Source organism: Festucalex cinctus, chromosome 9, assembly GCF_051991245.1.
Source record: "Festucalex cinctus isolate MCC-2025b chromosome 9, RoL_Fcin_1.0, whole genome shotgun sequence".
Lineage (NCBI taxonomy): Eukaryota > Metazoa > Chordata > Actinopteri > Syngnathiformes > Syngnathidae > Festucalex > Festucalex cinctus.
The window spans coordinates 19,105,701-19,129,228 of NC_135419.1; the positions used below are offsets into that span (position 1 = coordinate 19,105,701).

The 23,528-nt window shown below is 40.4% G+C and overlaps 1 long non-coding RNA gene across 1 annotated transcript; it reads right to left on the reverse strand.

The window, feature by feature from the left end:
* Positions 1–1,512: 1,512 nt before the first annotated feature.
* On the reverse strand, positions 1,513–22,446 carry LOC144025869 (uncharacterized). The gene is made up of 2 exons (XR_013284976.1): positions 22,179–22,446; positions 1,513–2,176 (listed from the first exon to the last, which is right to left on the reverse strand). It is a non-coding gene; the product is annotated as an uncharacterized LOC144025869 (long non-coding RNA).
* Positions 22,447–23,528: the final 1,082 nt, after the last annotated feature.

The window sequence follows — 23,528 nt, forward strand, 5'->3', positions numbered from 1 at the left end:
AAAATCAGTGTGGGTTTATAGCCTCCCGCATGAGATACGCTTCTTGTTTTCCGATTTTACGTCTTTCAATTTTTTCTATGAATTTTTATATGTAAAAATTAGCATCTGAGCTCAAGAGCTTCCAGGTCATGTGACCTGTGGACTCCAAATCAGTGTGGGATACTAGTTCCGGGCCTCCACTATCATAGTTTCCTAACTGGCGGGGATCATGGAAGGAATTTAATTCCAGTTTTCCAAGCTGAGACAGAAAAATCATTTCAAAACTTGTCTTATAACCTATACAACTCAAGTGAAAAAAAACATCTTTTTGAGAGGCTAAGTAAAAAAAACAAATAAATAAACGTGGTTGGACAAGTGTGCACACTTTTTTTTTTTAGAATGATTTATTATTGAATTTTATTTTATCTTTTAATATCCTGAGTCCGGAATTCCGTTTGATGCTAATTTCTTTATTCCTTCCTCCTGTTCTTTGCCGCCACCGTGTGGCATCTATAGATAGTTACAATTTTGATTTTGATTTTTTGGACTACAATTACTCGCAGAATTGTGCAAATCAAGGCAGGGATCAGTCCCTTGCAGGTGCAAGACCAGAATTCACGCTTCATCCAGTTCATCTCAAATTCACTTTATGATTATTTATGCAAAAGATACCAATACAAAATGGAGGAGGCTTGCCAGCGTTCTGGGGTTGTCTACAAAATCACAGTCCGTCAACACGAGAAATAAATGTTGGCCTCTGCTACCATCTAGTGTCTATTGAAGAAACGTTGAATTTGAGCTGGTCATATGAATGATCTGCGATTGGCTGGCAACCAGTCCAGGGTGTCCCCCGCCTACTGCCCAGAGCCAGCTGAGATAGGCGCCAGCACCCCCCGCGACCCTTGTGAGGAATAAGCGGTCAAGAAAATGAATGGATGGATGGATATATGAATGATTCAGACGATCTACTTTCTTTTTTTTAATAATAAAAAATAGAATGAAAATCACTTCCAGCCATTAAATATCAAACAAATGATAAACCCAAACTGAGCGTGCTTCTATGTTGCGTGACGACGTTTCATTGCGTGACGTTCCTAACCTGAGAACCGCGTACGTCTGGATGGTGACGGTCGTCAGCTGTCCTGTGAAATATGCAACAGATTGCTGCAATTCAAATCTCATTCCACAAGGTGGCGGTCTAGTAACACGGATGACACAGCGACAACCTGTTGTGTGGAGGAGAAATCGACCACAAGAAAGAAAGGTTGCACAGCCACAGGCACTAAATGTACACTTATTTGCGTGGTGTTCCTCGGATTGCTGCATGGTGTGTGGGATAAGCACAATATACAGTTAAACACAAAATACAGTTGTTTGCTCAAATTTCCAACATTAAAATCTTAAATTTATAATAAACTATGCGCTGTTATACATTGCCTTGTACCATGTGCCCAGTACCCTAAATGGCTTAATAATAATAATAATGATGATAATAATTAATAATAATAATAATAATAATAATAAAAACACCAATTTGCCCTACTTGGCCAAAAATGTTTTTATTTGAATGATAAATAAGCACCTTTTTGGAAAATTTAAACAACTATTCTTTAGGAAATTAAAAAACAAAAACAAAAAACAAAAAGCATGTTACTTGAGTTACCAAACAACATTTTCGAGTTGGTATTACATATACCACAAATGAATTTGTATGCATTTACATTTGACGGTGACCATTCTTTTTGCACTGAAGCATTACAGTTATAAATTTTTAACAAAACAGTCTTACTCAAATGTGTCTAACCTCGTCTACCCTTTAATGTCTTTAAAAAAAATAAAAAAAAAAAATAAAAAAAAATAAATATAAGAGAATCATCCAGACTTGCAATCTTGAGGTGACATAATATCGCACGGCTCCGTCAGAGTGAGGGTCGAAGGGGAATTTCAAAACACTTGTCAGGGAGTTCAAACATTCAAGAGAGTTACGAGATTTATTCTAAGCTGTTTTCAACAATTTGCAGTTCTTTTGTGTCAGATAATGTGCTGTTGGTTCAGATTCTATCCCTGGGGTGGGGGACAACATCATCAACATGCACCATCAGCACTGGGGCTCCCCAAGGATGCGTCCTCAGTCCGCTGCTCTTCTCCGTCCAAACGAACGAGTGCACCTCAACTCACTCAGTCCAGTTTGGTGCCACTACAAAAAATAGAACAACGGCAATGGACAAAGAAAAATCATTTAACCAGACAAGGGCAGACCCTCTGCATCCTGGTCACCACCTCTTCCAGCTCCTTCCCTTCAGGTAAGTGCTGTCAACCTGCAGACACTACAATAGCTTCTTGCATCTTGACATATTAACTCCTTAAACAATTGACTTACAATTGCTTAGTACTGCATCACTAATGGTATTGCAATACTTGAGAGGCTCACACAACTGGAGACCAATTATTTTTTTATTTCCACGCAATAACAGATGAACATAAGGACAAAGTAATAGTACGGATTTGTGGGAAGGGGGGGCGTGAAATTGACCCATTTGAACATTCGAGGTTTCTGCCCGACAGCAGCAAATCAGCAACGCTTTGCATATTGAATCAACTCCAAAAAGAACGTAAAGAATAGAAGTTTGTCAAATATCGGGTGAGGGGATGTCCCCGTTTGGCTGGGACAGTCTCATTTTGAGGCTAGGGTGTCACATCCCGGTGGGTTTCGGCAACCTCATTGTCTTGTCCCAATTCACGTAAGTCACATCCCGGCGTGCCGATTTTTTTTACCATGTGTATGTCAATTGCTTAGTTGTCGTTGCGATTCATACAAATTATCCATAACATTTTTTTAATTCCTTTTTACTTCCAAATTCACATTTGCATTCACCTCTAATTGGTAGCAGGACGGACTTGCGAAGCAGGTGTTGTCCGGAACTACAGCACTACTTCCTGCTTTTGCATCTAAGAATCATGGGAAATGTAGCCCTACTATCCACTGTGGTTACCAGTCGCTGGTCAGACAATGCAAGCTGAGCTTTCTAGTGGTATATTCCCAATGTTACAATTAGGGATGCATGATAATGCTATTTTCAACCAATACCGATAAACCAATTATTTAAAAAGTGCCGATAACCAATAAGTAAGCCAATAATTGTTTGTGAAATTAACTTGAATATGAATACAAATATACTTGGAGTCCTACTAGAAGTCTAACATGGACAAATGCATTTAAACATTGTGTAAAGCACCATGAAGCTGAATTTTATTGATATCTCTGCTTCAAAGACAACCGGTAACTCATTTTGAGTTTGCCAAAACAAAACATGCCATGTCATGTTGCCATGTTGCATCTTCTGTAAACACGCGGGGGCCCACGCATTATGACATCACAAATATAATACGCTACCATAGGAGAGGGAGGGGTTGAGCACAACGTGAGCCACAACCAGATCAGACCAACGTGGCATGTCTATTATTATGGGCGGATTTCTTTATTATCTGGTTTATTTGTTTGACGTCAAATTGGTCGATAATTGCCGATAAGTATCGGCCACCGATATCGTGCATCCCTAGTTATAAGTGCGTGACCGGTGCGAGGTAAACAGCACGGCGAAACAACTAAGATAGCATTTAGCATTAGCGATTGAGCCGCATGTCGGCCATCTTTGGGACGCACCAGACGACGACGACGATGAAATTTGGTGACATTTTATTGTATATTATATAGCGTCACACTTTTTGATTTTCAAAATATGTCCACCCCATCAAAAAACACCAAACGGGGCCCTCAAGTGTTGATTTAAAGTGCACGCTGTTTTTTTTTTTTTTTGCCGGGCATTCCCTCTCTGGCTCTCCCCTCGTGTGTCTCCGTCGTCCTCGTGAATTTAAACTGACAGCCTCTGTGGAAGACTTGGGAGACTTCCCCAGCCATCTGTCTTAGAGGAGCCCACCACCCCCACCACCGACCCCCGCCTCCCCCTTTCCCGCCCCGCACGCATCCCTCATTCCCACACTGGGCCTTTGTCAGCAGTTCCTGTCCGCGGTCTAGGCGTGGCGTGCGCGGAGGCCGGGGCGACCGTGGGCGCTTTCAGAGGCACCTGCAGATGGGACAAAGGGCCAAGGGTGCTGAGGCTCAAGACAGATTGATGCTTTGTGCATCGCCCGGGCCTGGAGAGAGCGAGAGAACGAGCGAGGGAGAGAGTGGGTTGTGGTGGTGGGGGGGTGTAGTTAGCTGAGAAGTTTTACTGGGAGAGGATTTTCAGGGGTACGATGGGGTGAAGGTGGTGGTGGTGGTCGGGGGGGTTGGTCCGTCACTCCAGTCTGTGTGAGTCCAAGCTTTTTCGGCGCACCCGGAGAGATTGACAGCCTTTGTGGGCCGCATCCCCCCGCACAATGGTCATGCTTTAATGGGCGCTAAAGCTAAGAGAAGGTTTTTTTTGTTTTGTTTTTTTCGGGAAGGGGAGGGTGCTGCTCGCTGGCTTGCCTCGGCGTTGTGGGGGAGACTCGAGGGGGTGCCCCGAAAGGCTTTAACTGCTTTGCTTGGCCGGGGGACCGATTCACGGGCATTGAGTCCCGAGGCTCGTTATTCACTGAATGCGTCCAGTGGAGGAATGCGGCGGCATCAATTAGAATGTGCTTGTCGATAGCAACGGCGGGAAGAAAAAAAAACAAAACTCTTTTCTCTCCTTTTGCCGGCGGGACAACACGGTCCGACTATAGGAGGTGTCAGAGCCACAAAGGCCTTTTTTGTGGCGCTCGCTCCATTACATTAGCAGTGCAATATGTAAGGTGGGGACTCTTTTGATTGAAATTAAGTGGAAAAAACACTAAATCCTATTTTTATTCAGCGGGGGATAATGGCGTTATACTCCATAAAGGTCTTTAACTACTTAGCTTCAAATCGTCCCCGGGCTCCCTTTTCACTCGGGCCCAGTGTCTTACTCTTATTGGGGGCTTTTCTATGTATTCAATGGCGGAGGGTCAAAGACAGTCTTGTTCAACAGAGTCGCTTGTCGCCTTAACTGCCGCATCACTTCTAATTGTGTATCGGCGGGCCAGCGGTTTGTTGAGGTGTCCCCCCGTGGAAGAAAGGAAGAGCGGATATGAATTTAAACAGTATCTTGTAAGGTATTGTCTGGAGTGGGCTCGGGCCGCCACTTCAGACGATTTTTTTGCTTTCTTTCACTCTGATGTCGAACACTGCGGTGTAAAAAGGAGCGGAGAACACTTTGGTGGCGATTGCATGTCAAGGTTGACACTATTCAGTTTTTTTTAATGTGCCGTACATGACCTTCCTACTAATTGGGCTACAAATACTACAATGCTTTTTTATTTAACCACACAGCTAGGCATGTAATGATATCCAAACATCACGATACAATATTATCACGGTATGACGTTCACGATACGATAATTATCACGATATTGTGTGTGTGTGTGTGTGTGGGGGGTGGGGGGGGGGGATATTTTAAAAAGGTCACAATATTGTAAAAAAAAAAAAAAAAAAAAGAGCTCATACTAAAAAAAAAGAAGCACAATATTGTGTTTGTACATAACAGCAATGCATATAAACCACATACAATCTCTAATAACAATATTGAGGCACTTACACACATTGATCACTTCACAAGCAAATTACGTTCCCCTTCATCTGACAATTAGCATAATTTTAAACATAGAAGGCCAAAACATCCCTAATGAAAATTAAATTTCACTAATAAACTAGCCACTAGAGGGTGCTTTTCAACGTGCCTTTTTTTCTTAGCCTTTTAAATTTTGTGAACATGACGACGACGATATTGTGGCAGTTTTAATATCATAATATCACGATATTGCCCTTATCGTTACATCCCTACACACAGCAGACACCATTATTGAAAAAAAATAATAATAAAATAAAAGTCCAATGCTTCAAAAGTGACACAATTTGGAATTGAAGCAACATTTCTAGATACTTGGGAGGTCAAACCATCACCAGATATCTCTTGTGCTGCTGTGATGGACACTTACAGGTTGTTTTCTTTTTCTGTTTTACTTTGAGGATCCGTCCATATTTTGTAAGCAATAGGCAACATGATATTTCCAGCTGGCAACGAGCTGAATGATGACCACAGATCAGAAGTGACATGATGACAAAAATGTGTCATGAACACCTTACATCATGATATTAAAACTGCCACAATATACCGTCATCATCATGTCACAATGTTAAAAGCAGCACATCTGTTTAAAAAATCAGGTAGATTTCCATTTGTGCAGTTCTAGCACCCTCTGGTGGCTAGTTTTTTTTTAGTGCAGTTTAATTTTCACAAGGCGTGTTTTGGCCCTTCTGTGTTTCAGATCCATGCTAATGGTCAGATGAAGGAGAACGTAATATGTTTGTAAACCGAGTCAATATGTGGAGGAACTCAATATGTGTGTGCATTAAATATTTATAAACATTACTGTTATCTACAAAAGCACCATATTGTTTTCTTTTTTAGTATGAGCTCAATTTTTTTTTACAATATTGTGACTTTTTTCTACAGCCAACCTCCTCACGATATCGTGAAAAAAAGTTAGTGTCAACTAATTAAAAAGAAAATAAGATTATTCACACTATTCATTTCGACAACAGATGATCCTTTCTCTTGACAGCGGATGGCTACGTTAAAAAGGTAGCACATGTTGTGTTTAAGCAATAAACATAACTACATGCATTCAAGTAAAACATTTTAATGTTTGTATATGACATTCAGGATATTTGCTCATGTCAAAATATTGGGGTCATTTTTTCCCCATTTTAAATAATGCAAGTAATTAACTAAGCATGTGTAGTGGATAAAAAATTTTTTGAAGACGTCCTCATAACATTAAATGTTGAAAGAATTAACACATAACAGGTGTTAATTCACTTTTAAATGAAGCAATCTAAACGTTTTTAACTAAGCGATTAATCGTGACTAATTAAAATTCTAAGATGTTATTAATCCGATTAAAAAATGTAATCATTTGACAGCTCTCGTTTTTTCCCCCCCTAATTTTCCCTTAAAAAATGAAAGCCGAGGAGGAGGATTTGAAGTGAATGTCGTTAATAGTTGTAGAAGTTCACAACACTAATAGTATAGTAGTGTAATAGCCACTTCTAAAGAGACAGCCTCAGAAAAAAAGTCTACACACCCCTGTTCAAATGGCAAGTTTTTGTGATACATAAAAAAATAAAAAAAATAAAAACCTTTGCAATAGGTGACAAAAAACATGATTGCACAATTAACCAATCACATTCAAATGTGCGTTGAAGAGGAGTCAGCACACACCTGCCTTCATTTAACGTGTCTCTGGTTAACCCCAAATAGAGTTCAGAAGTTCTAGTAGGCTCTTCCCATCATTACATTTTTTTTTTCTCAAAGAAACCTGAAGGGTTTTTTTTGTGCCAACGCTGACTTGCATTCGGAACTGCTTGTAATTCCCTCCTCCATTTTGACTAAGGGTTCAATTCCAGCTGAAGAAAATCAGGACCAAAGTACATCCTGCAACCATTGGGAAAAATGTTGCGTTTTCGAAAATATACTTGAAATATCCCAAACGCAAGTGGGAATATTATTTCCTAAACTCGACTAAGTGCAATTTCTGGAGAAATTGCGCGGGAATGCTGAAATCTGAATGCTAATAGGTGAATGCTATGATTTGAATGCATGTGGAATGCTTATGAAGTAAATTGAGAGATAAATTATGAAATTATAAACTCCTGGTTACTGAACAATGCGCTTTACCAACTGTGCCACCGAGCAGTATCAGACACATGGTAATGATGATATGATAAGTTATATGTATGGAAGTGGATGTGGAAAGTGATACTTAGAAAAAGATCGCTGACTGTCCCATTGAAAACGAATGGAGAAAAGTTTATATTAAATGTTAAATTGTGCGAATACTGTAAGTAATGTGGCATTAGACGATATATACCCCGGGAGGCATGAACTTTTGAAGCTAGTTGAAATTTGAACAATGTAAATTGGAAGCATTATGTGGCAGTTGTTACGTGGTTAAAAAAAGTGTGGAGAATAAAAATCACAATAACATATGTGGGAATGCTTCCCACAATTAATCATTTCTACATTTTTGTGACATAACATAAAATGGCTTCAAGTTTAAAGTGGAATTTACCTTTAACATTTCCAAATGCAATTTTTGAGTCAATTCCCTTTTTTTTTTTTTCTTCCCCCCCTGGAGGGGTGCGGGTCTACATCCATTTCATCCCCAATTTCCTTGCTTTTAACACAAGATGATACAGATGGCAGTTGTGCTGCGGCGCGATGCAATTGCAATTTTTTTTTTTAATGTTTAATGAGAACTAACTGGCAGGAACCTTCTCGTCGAAAAGGTGTCGATTTCAATATGGGCAATTACGCGCCATTTCAAGCCAAATGTGGCAAAATTTGCATGCTGTGAAAAGGGCGAGCCGCAGTCGCACAAGTGCATGAAAAGTGCAGTAAATTGGGGCAAACATCGCGACGTGGGGGGAAACGGCATCTCCGCCGTAATTGATTGTGCGATTGGGGGGGTGGGAGGTTGGGGACTCGAAACGCAGGCGGCAATTAAAGGCGCTTCTTCTGCGCGTCAAAGAATTGGCAGGTTATTATGCGGGCCAAGTGTCAGGCACATTGACAAGCGTTGGGATCATTTGCAGCAAAATGCGCTCAAATATGGACACAGATGTCTTCTTCATACATGGATGTCAATTGGACTGGGAGAGAGGAAGGATAGATGGATCATGGATGGTCTCGCTTCCTGCCCCGAGTACTGAGAGGGCACGAGAGGAAGAGGCTGGAGGTGGGGGGGGGGACTTCCCTGAAACACCAGTTGATGGCTTTCTCGCACAAAGGCTGGAGTGACGCAGTCTGCGCTGCCGCAGAACAGCCTGCTCTCTGTCTGGATTCGACCCTGCCGCCGCGCACAAAGGGGAGCTCGAGTAAACGGTCCATGAATGTTGATTAATTGATGCCATTTTTTCGCAGCGTGCCATGGAGATTGTGAGAAGGGGGCGCGGGTATAAGCCCCGAGAGAGAACTCGGCTGCACGGCGATGTGAGCTTTGCATGCCCCAAGAAGGCCAACTGCACATTCTCGACTTAAAAGTACAGATTTGTATTGTTTTGTTTTTTTCTGTCCCGTTTGGCTCTTTGGTCATGCTAAATTTCGTCTGAACAGGTTTTCTATGCAAGACTTCAATATACTGAAGTTGTTTGTATATCTTCTGATTGATGTTGGACTGAATATTGGAAATGCAGTCGAAAGGAATGTCGTTTTTGAGGGTATATGGACAAAGAAAAAAAAGAAAAAAGAGAACAGGCATTAAATTAAAGAAAAATGCTGGAATATACAACATGAAAGAAAGTACAGTATTTTGGTAAACAAATACTAAAAGTGGAAGTACTGATTCAACTCTTCTCCTGAAAATTGTAATAGTACAGACTCAGAAATGTACTTCAGGTCAGTAAAAAGTAACCATAAACTTTTAACGAGATATACGGTACCGGTTTTAAAATTACTTGCCACGTCCTCCGCTACTCCGCTAAGGTCTTGTAACCTCAGCTGACCTTACTGACAAAAATAAATAAATTGTAAAAATGTAAGTGAAGAAAATTAACATAAAATAATTCAAATACAAAATATAAAACATTTAAACAAAAATAAAAGGGATACACAAATACAAAAAAACTTTGTAAAATATATTTAGAAAGAAAATAAATAAAAATATAATATAGAATAAAAAAATAAAGGGATAAATTAATACATTACATTTTTGAAAAAAAAATATTTATAAAAACAATAAAATGTTAATCAAGACCCACACTGTTTTGATTTTTTTTTCGCTGTTGTGTTGGCATGCAAGGAGTTTAAAAAGAGAAAAAAGAAAATGCAATGTAAGCACCTATATTTTGTTATGTTGTTTTACACGGTGGCTCATTAAAACATCCAAAAACATGTTTAAAAGACTGGGCTCTGTATCTCTACCTGTCATTATGATCATTCATTCAATTTTTATGCATCAAAAGTACTAGAGTGGTATCAGCATTCGGTATTGGTGAATGCATGTACTGGCATGGGTCTGAAAAAAAAAAGAAAAAAAAAAAAAAGTACAATATGGAACACCCAAACTAGTCACAGCGAACATGGTCGCATTCGCCGCTGCCGACTTTAATCCCCTTCAAGCTTCAATCTGTGTGAGCGCTTGCCAGTAAACAAAGTTCTAAGAGCCGACCGGCCGGGTTTCGCTGGCATCCTTTTGACTCCCCGACGGAGCTCAGGTGCATGCGAGGGCCCGCGGGGATGGTTCCCACGATGGGACTCGAGGGCTACAGGTGTCCCTTGGAGAACGAGGGTGGCCCCGGGCGAGGAGGGGGCAAAGCGCTGGCCCGTAGCCCACCTCAATGGAGGGATCCCAGGGCCCGGCTCAATAGGCCGGGTTCCACTTGATGGGGGAGAGAAAGGAGCGTTTTAGCCACTGCCCAGCAGGAAAGATCTGGTTTGTGGGAGACCTCTTTCACCGCTCGGTGTTTGTCTGAAGGCTGTCACAGCAGATGAGTACTCAGCAAACAGCGTGAACAAGGATTTGAACCAGAAAACCAACAGAGCCTTGACAATATTGTGATTGGGCCTTGTCTCCTTAGAGGGGGCTGAAAGCTGAATTGAGAGCAGGAACAAGTGTGCATTCAGAGCGGGGGCCCGACTAGCTTTTGGGACGGGTTTTATGGTTTGGAGGACTGTATGCGGCAGATAAAGAAAAGTCATGTTAATCTCCCTCGCTTTTCTTTCACCTGAAAGACGCCGGCGACAAAAGACGCGCAAAGTCAGACGCGAATGAGACCTCGACGGACGACACCTTGTAAAAGTTCTTTATGTGGGGGGGAAAAAAAGGTGCCACAAAGAGGTTGTTTATGTTGTTGACAAAAACAAAAAACTCGCCTAATGAAACCAATTTGGGCACTGCATTCAAGATAAGTGGAATTGTCCACATTGCCTCAGATGTCGGACACCGGCGTTTGAGTTTGAGTTCATTGTTAACTAGTCAACACAGACTAACCCCAGACAAAGTCAATTCAATCGTTAAATGGCCTCTTACCACCAAACCCTACAATTAATCAAACAATAATTGAGCCACACGTTTTTTCAAAAATTGCCAGTGTGGAAGTGTTAACAATAATTACTATTGTCACATATGAAATGATGTGGAGTGGTATGTAAAGATGTGGTATGATATTGAATTAGATGGAATTATTTTGGTGGAAAAAGGTGTGAACATGTTGATGAAAAATTTGGAATAATATTGAAAGATGTGAATGATATTGATAGATATTGAATAATATGGCATGATTATGGTGAAAAATTTGGAATAATATTGAAAGATGTGGAATGATATTGATTAATATGGAATGATTTTGGTGAAAAATGTGGGAGCGTATTGGTAAAAAATGTGGACTGATATTAAAATATTTGTAATGGTATCGAAAGATGTGGAATAATAATGACAAATGTGGAATGATTTTGGTGAAAAATGTGCAACAGTGAAAAAAGTGGACTGATATTGAAAAATGTGGAATAATATGGTATGATGTGGAATTTTATTGAAAGATAGGGAAAGCTATTGAGTTATGCTGATTGATTTGGTAGGAATCATTATTGTCACATATGAAATGATGTGGAATGGTATTGAAAGATGTGGTATGATATCGATAGATATTGAATGATTTTGGTGAAAAATGTGTGAACGTGTTGGTAAAAAATTTGGAATAATATTGAAAGATGTAAATGATATTGAATGATATGGAATGATTTCAGTGACAAATGTGTGGCTGTTTTGGTGAAAATTTGGAAATAATATTGAAAGATTTGAATGTTACGGAATGTTTTGGTGGAAAATGTGGGAACCTACTGGTGAAAAATGTGGAATGATATTGGCCAATATTAAAATGTGTGTAATGGTATTGAAAGATGTGGAATAATACTGAAAAATGTGGAATAATATTGATATTGAATGATTTTGGTGAAAAATGTGCACCAGTGAAAAATGTGGAATGATATTGAAGACTGTGGAATTGTCTTGAAAGATAGGAAATGCTATTGAATTATATTGACTGATATGGTAGGAATTTGGTGAAAAATATGGAATGATATTGAAAGATGCAGAATGATATAGAATATTATTGAAAAATGTGGAATGCTATTGATTGGGATTGAATCATTTTTGGTGAAAAATGTAAACACTGTGAAAAATGTGGAATGATATTTATTGAAATGGAATGACTAAGTTCATTGTGAATGCTGCCACGCACGCCCACGGTGACTCATGTAGACACTTAAACACCTGTTTTTTACTGACACGGGATTAGCTAAAGCATGCATGACTCATGCAACCTAAGCACTTTTACAACAATTTATTATTAGTGATGATACAAATAGCCAATTGGATTTTCCTTCTTCACAGTATACATTTGTACTCAATTAACATATAAAGTATACTAACTATCTAATAATTCATAAAGTGCTCTTTTTGCAGTGATTTTGTCGTCTGTGGGCTACTAAAATAGTCTCATGGGTGTGACTGCCAACTTTTTATTGGTCGATGACAGTTACATTATGTAACAATTATGACTGAGCCCTGTGAACTCTGTCTAGCAACAATTGGTCACGCTATCATAACAACAACAATCATAATACAGTGGTGCCTTGAAAGTTTAAATTTGGTCTGAGACCACATTGAGAGTGTGAAAACACTTAAATGAGCTTTACCCATTGAAATAATGGAAATACAATTAATCCGTTTCAACCTTCCCACCCAATAAAATACAACAAATTTTTGTGATGTTTTTTAATGAGAAAAATTTATGATATATATTTTTTTAATTATTAAATTGTGGGGTATTTACATCATTCAACAATCTAAATATATTAAAATATTCATATTTTCTGGTTTTTATACATCATAGATTTTTATGCTTATATTAAGGCATTTAAAAATAAAACATATATCTTTATAGTTAATAAAGGTTATATGTGTAACTCACAAAACCAGCAAATGGTTGAGTTTTTTTTATTTTTTTTTAGTGAATAACAGTTTATAGACCCCCCCCCCCAAAAAAAAATAAAAATAAAAATCAGTAAATGTCGAACTGTGTTTATTACTGTTAATTGGTTTTATAGTAATATCTCTTTAGCTTACGCTTTAATCATTTAACTCATTTGCTCCCAAAATCGTACAAAAACGTTCTATTTTAAATGTTTTAAGTGTGCCAAAGACGTATTTATATGTTTTTTTTAATATGTTTTTTTTTTTTATGCTAGAGCATACAGAAGGCTTTGAAGCAGCCTCTCAGCTGCAAGGAACAGTTGAAGAAATGGTAGTTATTACTCAAACGGCCATCAGTTGGCAGCAGAGTATAAGAGATCAACCAGGGCCATGTTGAAAAAAAGCTCAATTACTCACAATCCTAAATAGATTTGTGAATAATGATGACACTTAACTATATTCAAATGCTAATTGCTGCAAAACGGAAAAAGATAGAAATATACTTTTTTTCTTAATGAAAGAACATACTTTAATCTTTCTTTTGATAGGTTTCATGTTTTTATAGCAATAGAACACAATATTCTGTGGGCCTTGCAAAATCAGTCAAAATCCAGTAAAAAGGGGGATTGCTTCTGTGAAAATGGCTGGCAGTCAATGAGTTAATATAAATAGTTTCTTGCTTTTATTTTCATCCATTCTACTGACATTTTTACACTTGAATGTCATTTCCTATCATTTAAAAACTGCTTGCAAATGGGCCTGCAAAAGCAACAGGTGGAAAACAAACAGAAGTGGAAGCAGATTACAGCGAAAGCAAACTGATTATGCACCCGTGTTTTTGTTTCCGCTCTAACTCGGTACACGTTTTCGGAGCTATTTACCCATTTGTTGGCGAGGGAGAGGCGCTCACAAAGAGCAATGTTGTCTCTCGGAGGAGTTGGGCTAACTTTGAAGGCTTGTGAAGGGGCAGGGGGTGCGGGGTTGAGATGGGGATGGGGGTGGTGGGGGGCGTCTAGTGATGGAATGGGCCGGGAAGGACTGTGACTTCTCCATTGAGAGCGCAGGGGCACGCTGGATTAGCTTGATTTGCCTGTGAATGGGGCTCGGGCCATTCTTCTTGTTAGGGAGCTGTCACATCGAATTGAGAAAGTGAAAACCTCCTTTTATCAACCTTTTCCAAGTGAAACTGAACAGGCAATCAATAACTGAATTCAGCCTCGGAGGGGCAAAGTCAAGCAGAATGATATGGGCCTGTTATAAAAGGGCTGTTTGTCAAATCGTTAATGGGAGGGAAAAAGAGACGATCAACTGATGTAAATTTTTTCTGCTTTGCCACGGATGCTTGTTGAGATGAACCGAAAATAAGAATTAAGGAATAATTAAGAGTCTAAATTCACAAACCATTTGAGACCATCTACTATGAGGGTTGCTTTTAGTGAATTGTAATAACACAGTAATGAAGGTTTAATTAATTTTAATAAAATCCAAATAAACTTTTGGAAGGGATATGAAAGTACGTGAGCATTTTGAGTCTATTCTATCTAACGTCTATTAAAATCAACATCCTATATTGAAAGGGTGGTGTAAATACTAAATATATGTAATTTTAATATATGTAACGCTTTATTTGGAGTTGTGCTGAGGTAAAATACAAATCAACATCTCTAAGTGTTACAAAGTCTTCTAAGAGTTCCATTTTGAACTTAAAAATATTTAGAGATGGCATAAATGTAGATTATTCGTAAGTAACAATAGTAACTAAGCATTATTTAGAGTATTGCTGTGTTCAGTGGTCTAAATTGTCTAAAATTAATTGTTCAATTTGACTTTTTTTCTCATTTGAAATGTATGTTTTACTCAACAGGCTATATTTCAGAGGTAGCGTAAATGCATGTTATTACACGGTAATAACATAGTAACTAAGCCTTTCGAGTCTTATTACGTCAAAGTCAACAGACTAAAGTTTTTTGGCGTGAAACTGAATCTATAAAACATTTATTCCAAATATAAAAAATGTATTTGAATCAGTCATCTAAGCGGTTGTTTATTTTTTAAAAAGTTCTTTTATGTCCTTAAAAAAAAAAAAAAAAATCACTTGAATTTTAACTACGTACTTATTACATGATGATGACACTCATTTTGCAAAGTGCTGAATAAAAGCCCAGCAAACAATCTGGGCCGGCTCAGTTCCTTTTTTTTCTTTTTTCTGGGTCGAACACCACCATATTGTTTTGGAGTTTCATTATATTGACCTTATTGTGTCTTTGTGCTTGTACTGACACCATGATAATGCCTGGATACAGAGGGAATTATACTCCGTATAAATAGATCCCATCGTGGTGGATCGCTTCAATTATCCCCACTACACATTGACAACATGCGCGGAATAATAAAAAAAAAAAAAAAAAAAAAAGCCCAAAGCTTTAGTCCAAACTGCTCTCAAGGCGCTCTTCAAACATTGTTTCGGCTTTTGTTACTGGGCCACAGGAACATCACGGCCTTCAATGGAAAGAAAGAAAAAAAATACAACTCAGCTGATACATTAACTGCTTTTACACAATGCGTTTTAAAACCGTTAGCTATATTTTGTTTTGCAATTTTATCTCAGTTTCTTTAAAATATGAATTCCCAAATGTTTCTCCTACACTCTCACTTAAAAAAAAAAAAAAAATGCACATAAGCGATTGGTTCCGGCTGCACATTCAAACCATTCATCAACAAAATTTCCTTTCCGTTTTTCACGCCGCTTGGAGAAAATGAGTCGGATCATTTGGCCTCATCAATCAGTCGTGTAATTGACGTCCGCAGCGTTACACACTTAATTGAGCACCTTGATTGTTGCCCGTCATCATTCCCGCACAATTCTGATTCATTAGTGCACATTTCAGCAATCCATCTCATCCTTCTTTATCCGTTGCTATTTTAAAACTGTAATCAAATAAACTGGGAAAAGTGCTCTTATTTCTGTGTGACTGTCAGCCATCCATCTTGTGCGCGCTATGAGAAATGGCAACTGCTCACAACAGCAATTATTCACTTATTCCACTCCACTGATTTTTTATATCTTAATTGGTTTCTAAAATGAGGTGTGTGTGTGGTGTACAGGAGATGAAAAACAAAAGCGCAACACATATCTACTGTAGTACCAGGACTGACCTGTGAGAGGCAGCATGACACAAGACATCGAGAAAGAATAGTAGAAACTAGGCTAACTGTTAGCATGATTGTTGCGCACTCGTCTCGATGATTTGTTGACCAATCGACCGTATTATGATTTTTTTTTTTTTTTTGCCATAATCACATCCAACACAGCCCACACCATGAGATAATCACTTCGGACAAAATTTTAGAAACTAACAGGTCTCTGTTTGATTTGATCATAGGGAGTGTAAAATGCTCTAATTTGGCCCGATTGTTGGTATGTGTATATGCCATTTAACGATTACTGATATTTGTTATCAGTCATGTGAAAAATCGGTCTTTACACACCCAACACCACAGGATAATCTCTTGGGATAATCACCAATTGGAATCTGCTGGTATAAAACAGAAGGGGGGAAATGCTCAAATTGGACCTGATTATCTGCTTGTGTGTACCTTTACTGACAATTTTCTACCCGGACCATTTTCTGAACAGATCTCTGAGGATTGTTCACTCTTATTGAGCTCCAGCAAACTGTCTTGATAAATTGGACCATGAAGTGAAAAACAACAATCAAAATGGGACTGATCTGATCTGTATGCCTGTACCCCGCTTCACGATCATCAACCCCAATTAACGATGTTAGACCTTGAACATTTTCTGGGCAGTTCGGGAAGGAATACTCACTTGTAAACAACACAAACCACAGGATAATCAGTTCGGATAATCATTTAAACATCCGACGATTGGACATTTGCTGACTTTGGATGGATAGCTTTAAATTCAATTTAAAAAAAAATATATATATATCAACATGAATGATAATTACATTTAATCATATGGGGTAGTAAAATGCCTATTTATGGCTGATTATCGTTTGGTGTGTACAACACTTGACACTCCCAAAATCCATCCAGTTATGACACAGGTTCAACACTTGAGGCCCCCCCAGGCCCGGAACGAGGTTGCAGGGGTCACATGCTTTAATACGGACACTCTCATCTCCCTGTTGGCAAAAAGGTGTAAGGTAGCACAAGCATGGTCATTAAGTGGTTTTGGGGGGGTGAGGGGTGGCCGGTTGGTCCTTAATTGAGTTACTAGATGACTGCCGTTTCCCACATTCTTGCCCTGAGCTAACGAGAGGGGTTAAATAGAGAGAAAAAAAAAGCTCCCAGTTCCGACTGGTGAGTGCAGCTGCGAGGCAATTATCATCAAGCATGCACGCATCTGTGTACAAACAATCCCACAGCTGCTTCCATTCACCCAGTCTCTCTCTGTGTGTATGTATGTACGCACGCATGTGTGTACATAGAAAGCACAGGTTCACCTGGAGGCTCGTCTCCGACACCTTAGCAGACATCACAGTTGAAAAAGGAGTCGTGACGTGCTGCACACGTGTGTGATTGCTTGTGGTGGGTAACATGTGGACAAGCTTATCGATTCTTTGATACATTAACCTCGGTTTTGGACAGATGTGAATTTTTTTTTATGGCAAAACAAAGTCATAAGAGTTGAGTGAAATGAATTAATTCTTTGCATCGGTTTGGCCTTTGACGTCTTTAGCCGTCACTGGCAGCTAATGAGTTGAACTTTTTGGATCCAGTCAACCCTTACAAGATGACACTTTTACAATCACCCCCCATCATACCATCAATTAAACAACATAGCTAATATGCGTACCTCTGAATGCCATTGAAGTCTTAAAAATTGAATTATTAGATTAGTTCATGAAATTAAAGTAATCTGTTTGAGAGAAAACATTTTTAATGTTATGAGATAAAGTTTGAAGTCACAGAACATAATCTAGCGAGAATAAAGTCATATTTTCCAAGTCATTTTCATATTGAAGTCAAAGTTTAACACGATTAGCCTAAAAGCATACGTCATGTTGGAACATTTAAAAAAAAAGAAAAAAAAAAGCACAATCATCAGCAAGCACATTGGTATTTTTCTAATTGATTTGGTCACAGTACGTTAAAAATGACAATATAGGCAAGTGTTAGGTTAGCAAGTGTAACGGGAGAACTGAAAAAATATTTTATTCCTTTAAAATTACACCTTCTATTCTGAATGAAGACATCTTCATACTCAAAAAATATGCCTTTATTCCTCCAATAATACAAGGAAACATGGAACTGCTAATGTGGAGAAAACATTTTTGACTGGCGAGTGCGTTCAAACATATTTGTGAGTACGTTCAAACGTATTTAAATATGCCTGAATGTACTCACAAACATGTTCAAACATACTTGTGAGTACCCCAAAACGAAATTCTCATTAACAAACAAACAAACAAACAAACAAACAAACTTGTGAGTACCCTGCATTATGGGAAAATATGCTATGTTTGAAGCATTTAGCCTACAAGTACATTCAAACGTATTTCAATACGCTTGAACGTACTCGCCAATCAAAAATGTTTACTCCACATTGGCATTCCCACTCTTTCTTTTTATAAAAATTGTGGTTTAAAAAAAATACGTAAAAAAGGACCTTATTCATTTCTGGTCGTTAGATTTCCTGTATGATATGTCCCCATCATTTTAGACCTTTTAAATGCTATAATGCTAAATTATTTATTTATGTATTAATTCACAGCAAAGGTATTTGTAATGACATGTCTGATCTTTTAACAGGTTTTCATATACAGTACCGCGGTTGGACCCCCAAACCCGAGTTTAAGAAGCACTGGCCACCAAAAGTGAGAGTGGTCCAGTAGTGAGAGTGTGCGTCTCCATTTGCGATCCCAGCGTGACGTTGCGAGGGTCCGCTGAAGGATGACTTTATGACACGGAGGGGACAGCTTCAGGGCCAGAAAAAGGAGGAGGTGGGGGGAGGGGGGTGCTGTCAGCTCAGAGGGGGCTGCGCTGAGGAGCCAGCGGGAGGCCAGCTTGGCCCCTAGGATGCCTCGTCACCACGGCAAAGCCCCGGAATGCGCCGGCACACAATGAGCTCCCGGGGGCTCAGAGGGCACTCCGATTTGATAACCACATTAAAGTCCCGGCAACATCTGCTGGGGTGCGGGAGAAAAGGCCGATTGGCGGGCTTTAACCCCCCGAAACTGGGATCATTAACCCTCAGCCCAGTGAGAGAAGGGGGTACAACAGCTCTCTTATTTGTCAGCCGCACCCGCACAGGCCTGCGGGGGCTAATATTTGACTAAAAACAGCGTGAGAAGAGAAGCGGCCCTGGGCACCATGGAGAGGCCTCCCTCACACTTTACATACGCGCATTACCGCAGCGTTCAACGCAGCCGGAAACTTGAAACGTAAACATTTGCAGAGCCCGCTAAGTAGATGCTCTGTGTGTCTCAGGCGCAGCATTAAAAAGATACAGTGCAATCGCATTTGTTGAGATGCCCTCACTCAAATTTTTGCTTTGACTTGAAAGCAAAAAAATAAAAAATAAATCTGAGATACAAGAGCTGTATTGTGGCAGTGAACTTCACATTTAGAAGCAATTTCATAGATCGTCAGCAATTAAAAAAAAAAAGTAGAAGCTTCAAGCTAGATTAGTACAAAACCAAACCAAGAAAATTGCATATTGTGAATTTAAAACAAGCGCGCAATTGACGGTGGAAAGTTTGCGAGCTTAATGCTAACTCACAGTGCAAAACACTAACCTTGCTCTTACAATATGAATTCTCGCGGTATTTGTGAGTTCACAAACTCCGGAGAATACATCTTGTACCGCTCCCGCAGATAACCGCCGTTGCCGAACCACTAGTGATTTGGACCAATCACAGAGCGACATTGTGTTTTGGGGCGGGATATGCAACTGACAAAACCAGGAAGCCAGCGCTGACGTAGTGGCTAACCCCGGGTTTTCACTGGATGCTGTTGCGGTGCGGTTGCGGTGCGGTGCGTCTTGACTGCGTGCTCCGGACGGGTCAATTTTTTTGTCAATCCACACCGGCTCCGCACAGCTGCGGTCCGGCAGCTCCGTCGCCGCCCACTTCCCAACGTGTCTCGCGGGACCGCGCGCGCGCGCGATCATGTGGCATTTCACAACGAGAGGTGGACTTCTTTTGATTTAACATTTTCTTCTTCTTCTGCTATGAGATAACATGCAGCATCCTTTTTTTGGTTGTCCTTGTAAAGTATATTAATAACGAGAGTCGGGTCAGTGCGGGTCCACTCTTTATTTCTGTCTTCCGCGTCCGGCTGCCGCTCAGTACGGCAAGCGAGACGGGCACAACAAGCAATCGCGAACATCAAACTCACAATACATTAGAGTCCTTATAAAAAGGATGTGCCGTGTCATATATTATTTTGTGGTTTTCCACCTCCAATATAACCCTCTCCTCGTCCATGTTCGCTGGTGTCTAAACCGTGAATGAGCACATGGCCCGGCGACGCCCACGTCACGTTTTGCTGAAAAACTTGCGAAATAGGAGCTGGCGAGTGTTTTATTCTGAAAGCTAACCGGAAATTTATTTTGAAACTGCCTCGGTCTTCCTGTCCCGCTCGATGTGTTTTGTGCTAGCTTGCCATTTGCCGGAGGCCTACCGCTGCGGCGTCCGGCAAAAATAGAAAATAGGCTATCCTTGCGGAAGGCTTGCGGCACGCCGCAGGCCTTCCGCAGTCGACACGCAACGCACCCGCAAGCGGTGTAAACTGCACCATTCGAATGAATGGAATCTAATTGCTTGCGTCGCCGGACCGCACCGCAACCGCACCGCAACCGCATCCAGTGAAAACCCGGGGTAATAAACAAACCTAGCATGGACTACAATTAATTCTGTTCTCGCAGAATTACTCACCGTTTCCTTGTTAAACAGAAAGAGGCGCTTCGTGCATTTCTAGCTGGTAAGATGTTCGTGCTTTTCCACCCTTCGACAAGAACAAATATGAAATTTTCACCCGTGGCCGTGATTGGTTAAAACAAATGTGTAGAATGTCGCATCGTCCAATCAGCTCGAATTATTGTACAGAATGTCCCGCCTTTTCCCGACAAAATTACTGTGGAGAGGCATAGCCATCTGGCTATTACCAGGTTAGCAAAACACCATAGCCAGGCTCACAAAACTAGCATCAATGTTTTGTTCATTTTTTTCTTACTACAATACCCAGCTGGCTATTTTAGAATTAAAAAATACATCATAATTTTTGTTGGGGGCCGGTAACAGTTTAATAGCATTTCCCTTCATTTCAAAGGGAAATATAATCTGAAATAGTTGAAGTCGTTGGAAAGAGCTGATTGGTAGACACAAGGAGTGAAACAAAAACCTAATGCGCAAACAAGACGCAAACAAGGGACATAGAGGAACAATGAAACTGTGAAAATCATGACTTTATTTGTGCGAATAACTGAGAAAAAATCTTTCCCTATTCCCAGCCACTGAGCCACGAAAGATCATCAGCAGATGTGTCAGGGGGGGAAAAAAAGCTAAACTTTGGAAAATCAGTGTTTTGTATGGCATCTCCATTTTCCTGATCTGTTATAGTATTTTCTCAGACGTAACTCTTGCGACAAATAGAGGTTCTGTCATTCTGTTTTTTGTTTTGTTTGTTGTTTCTTTACACTTTGTTTTGATTCCGTTTCATTTGGTCATGTCATCTCCTGTTTAACTTTTTTCGGTTGCATTCGTAAAATACACTCTTAAGTCTGTGCACTACACTGAGCGGGCGTATGTGCTTATAATTTCCTAACGCGCCAATTACTCTGTTGGCCAGACTACAACTTATGTTTACAACTCACCTCAGTAGTAATTAACTCGCTAGCCCACAGAGCTAGCTAACATTAGCCAGACTACTACTTGTGTTATGTTTACAACTCACCTCAGTAGGAATTAACTCGCTAGCCCACACAGCTATCTAACAACATTAGCCAGACTACTACTTGTGTTATGTTTACAACTCATCTCAGTCATCACTAACTCACTAGCTCACACAGCTAGCTAACAACAACATTAGACAGCCTAACAACCACCAACACCACCATTAAGAAAAGGCCCAGACCTAGCGCCACTAAACTTCCGAAAAAGGAAGAAGAAAAAGAAAAAAAAAAGTTCATAACTTACCGACATGAGAATTATCCACGGTACACGAATAGTGACCGACGACGTTTATATTCCTCGTCAGGCCACAACTCTCTCAACATCTTGCTAGTAATGTTCCATCTCCTACTGCCCGATGCACTGTGTTAGAGCGACTTGTACTGCACTCCATTTTTGGTGCGCCCTGAATTTCCGAAACAGCAAATTTGAGCAACGCAGTGAGTTTCCAAACAGTCAGAGTGAACCATTGCATGCTTGGAGTGGATTTCTGAATGTGTCCTTCATTTCTTCACTCGTTTTTTTTTTTTTTTTTCCTCCCCACCTGTTGTCGTCAGCCTTCTCCCTTGTGTCAACCAATCAGCTCCTTCCTACTACTCCAGGTGCGCCTCGTTGTTTTGTCAATTTGTTTGTATCGATTGACCTGCTGTCATGTAGCCTTTTCTCCATGTTTCTTCCCTTAGTTTTAATAATTTGAGGACTTTTAATGTTTAATGTTTTTAATCCTTTTGCTTCTCTGCGCTTGTGTCATCCACTTTTTGCCACCGCCATGAAAATCCAAATTGGTTCCCTGTGCATTATATTTGATATCCCTGTTTGTCATAATCATATTTTCACTGATTGGCTAGGAGAACGCACGTGATTCCGCTGCTTGCCAAGTTTCAAGTTGCTAAATAAGATTCGTGCTTCGACAAGAAGGAAATGACCTTTTGCATGCACACGCGTTGTGCGGTGGTGAAGTCCCCCCTCCCGAGTTGTTAATGCGCGTTGAAGGATGGAGAAATAACAGGTGTCCCTTCACAAAAGCGACATGTTGGTTTCAGGCTTCCAGGACGTTGCGGTTGCATCGTGGGTCAGCGCCAAGCCTCATCCACCTCCACAGGTTTCAAAGCGGGGGGGCCACCTCGCTGTAATGAATAATTAGGGAAACAAAAGGCTGACTGGGGGTGTGAGTGACGGAGGCGGGAGGCCGGGATGGACGAGAGGATGTGGAGGGCCTAATGCGGCGACCACAGATGCGGCCAGGAGATGAGGAGGTTTTTGTACTCCCCCCCCCCCCCCCCCCCCCCACACACACACACACACACACACACCTCACACCCCCAAAATGCATCATAGAAAACAAAATCCAAAATGTATTCCCTGGAGATGAGGGTCTGCAGGAGGTGCCCCCCCCCCGATGCACAAGGTCCTCAAGTGCCTCCGCACAAGTAATCCCATTCACTGCAGCTCATTACATGGGCAATTAAGTGTTGGGGTGGAGGTGGTTGGCGGGCTGGGTGGGGTAGGGCGGTTGGGGGGGGGGGGGGGGGGGGGGTTCACGGCTAAGGAGTACGTGTGTGATGAGAGATCAGGTCTATCAAGAAGCAGTGATGG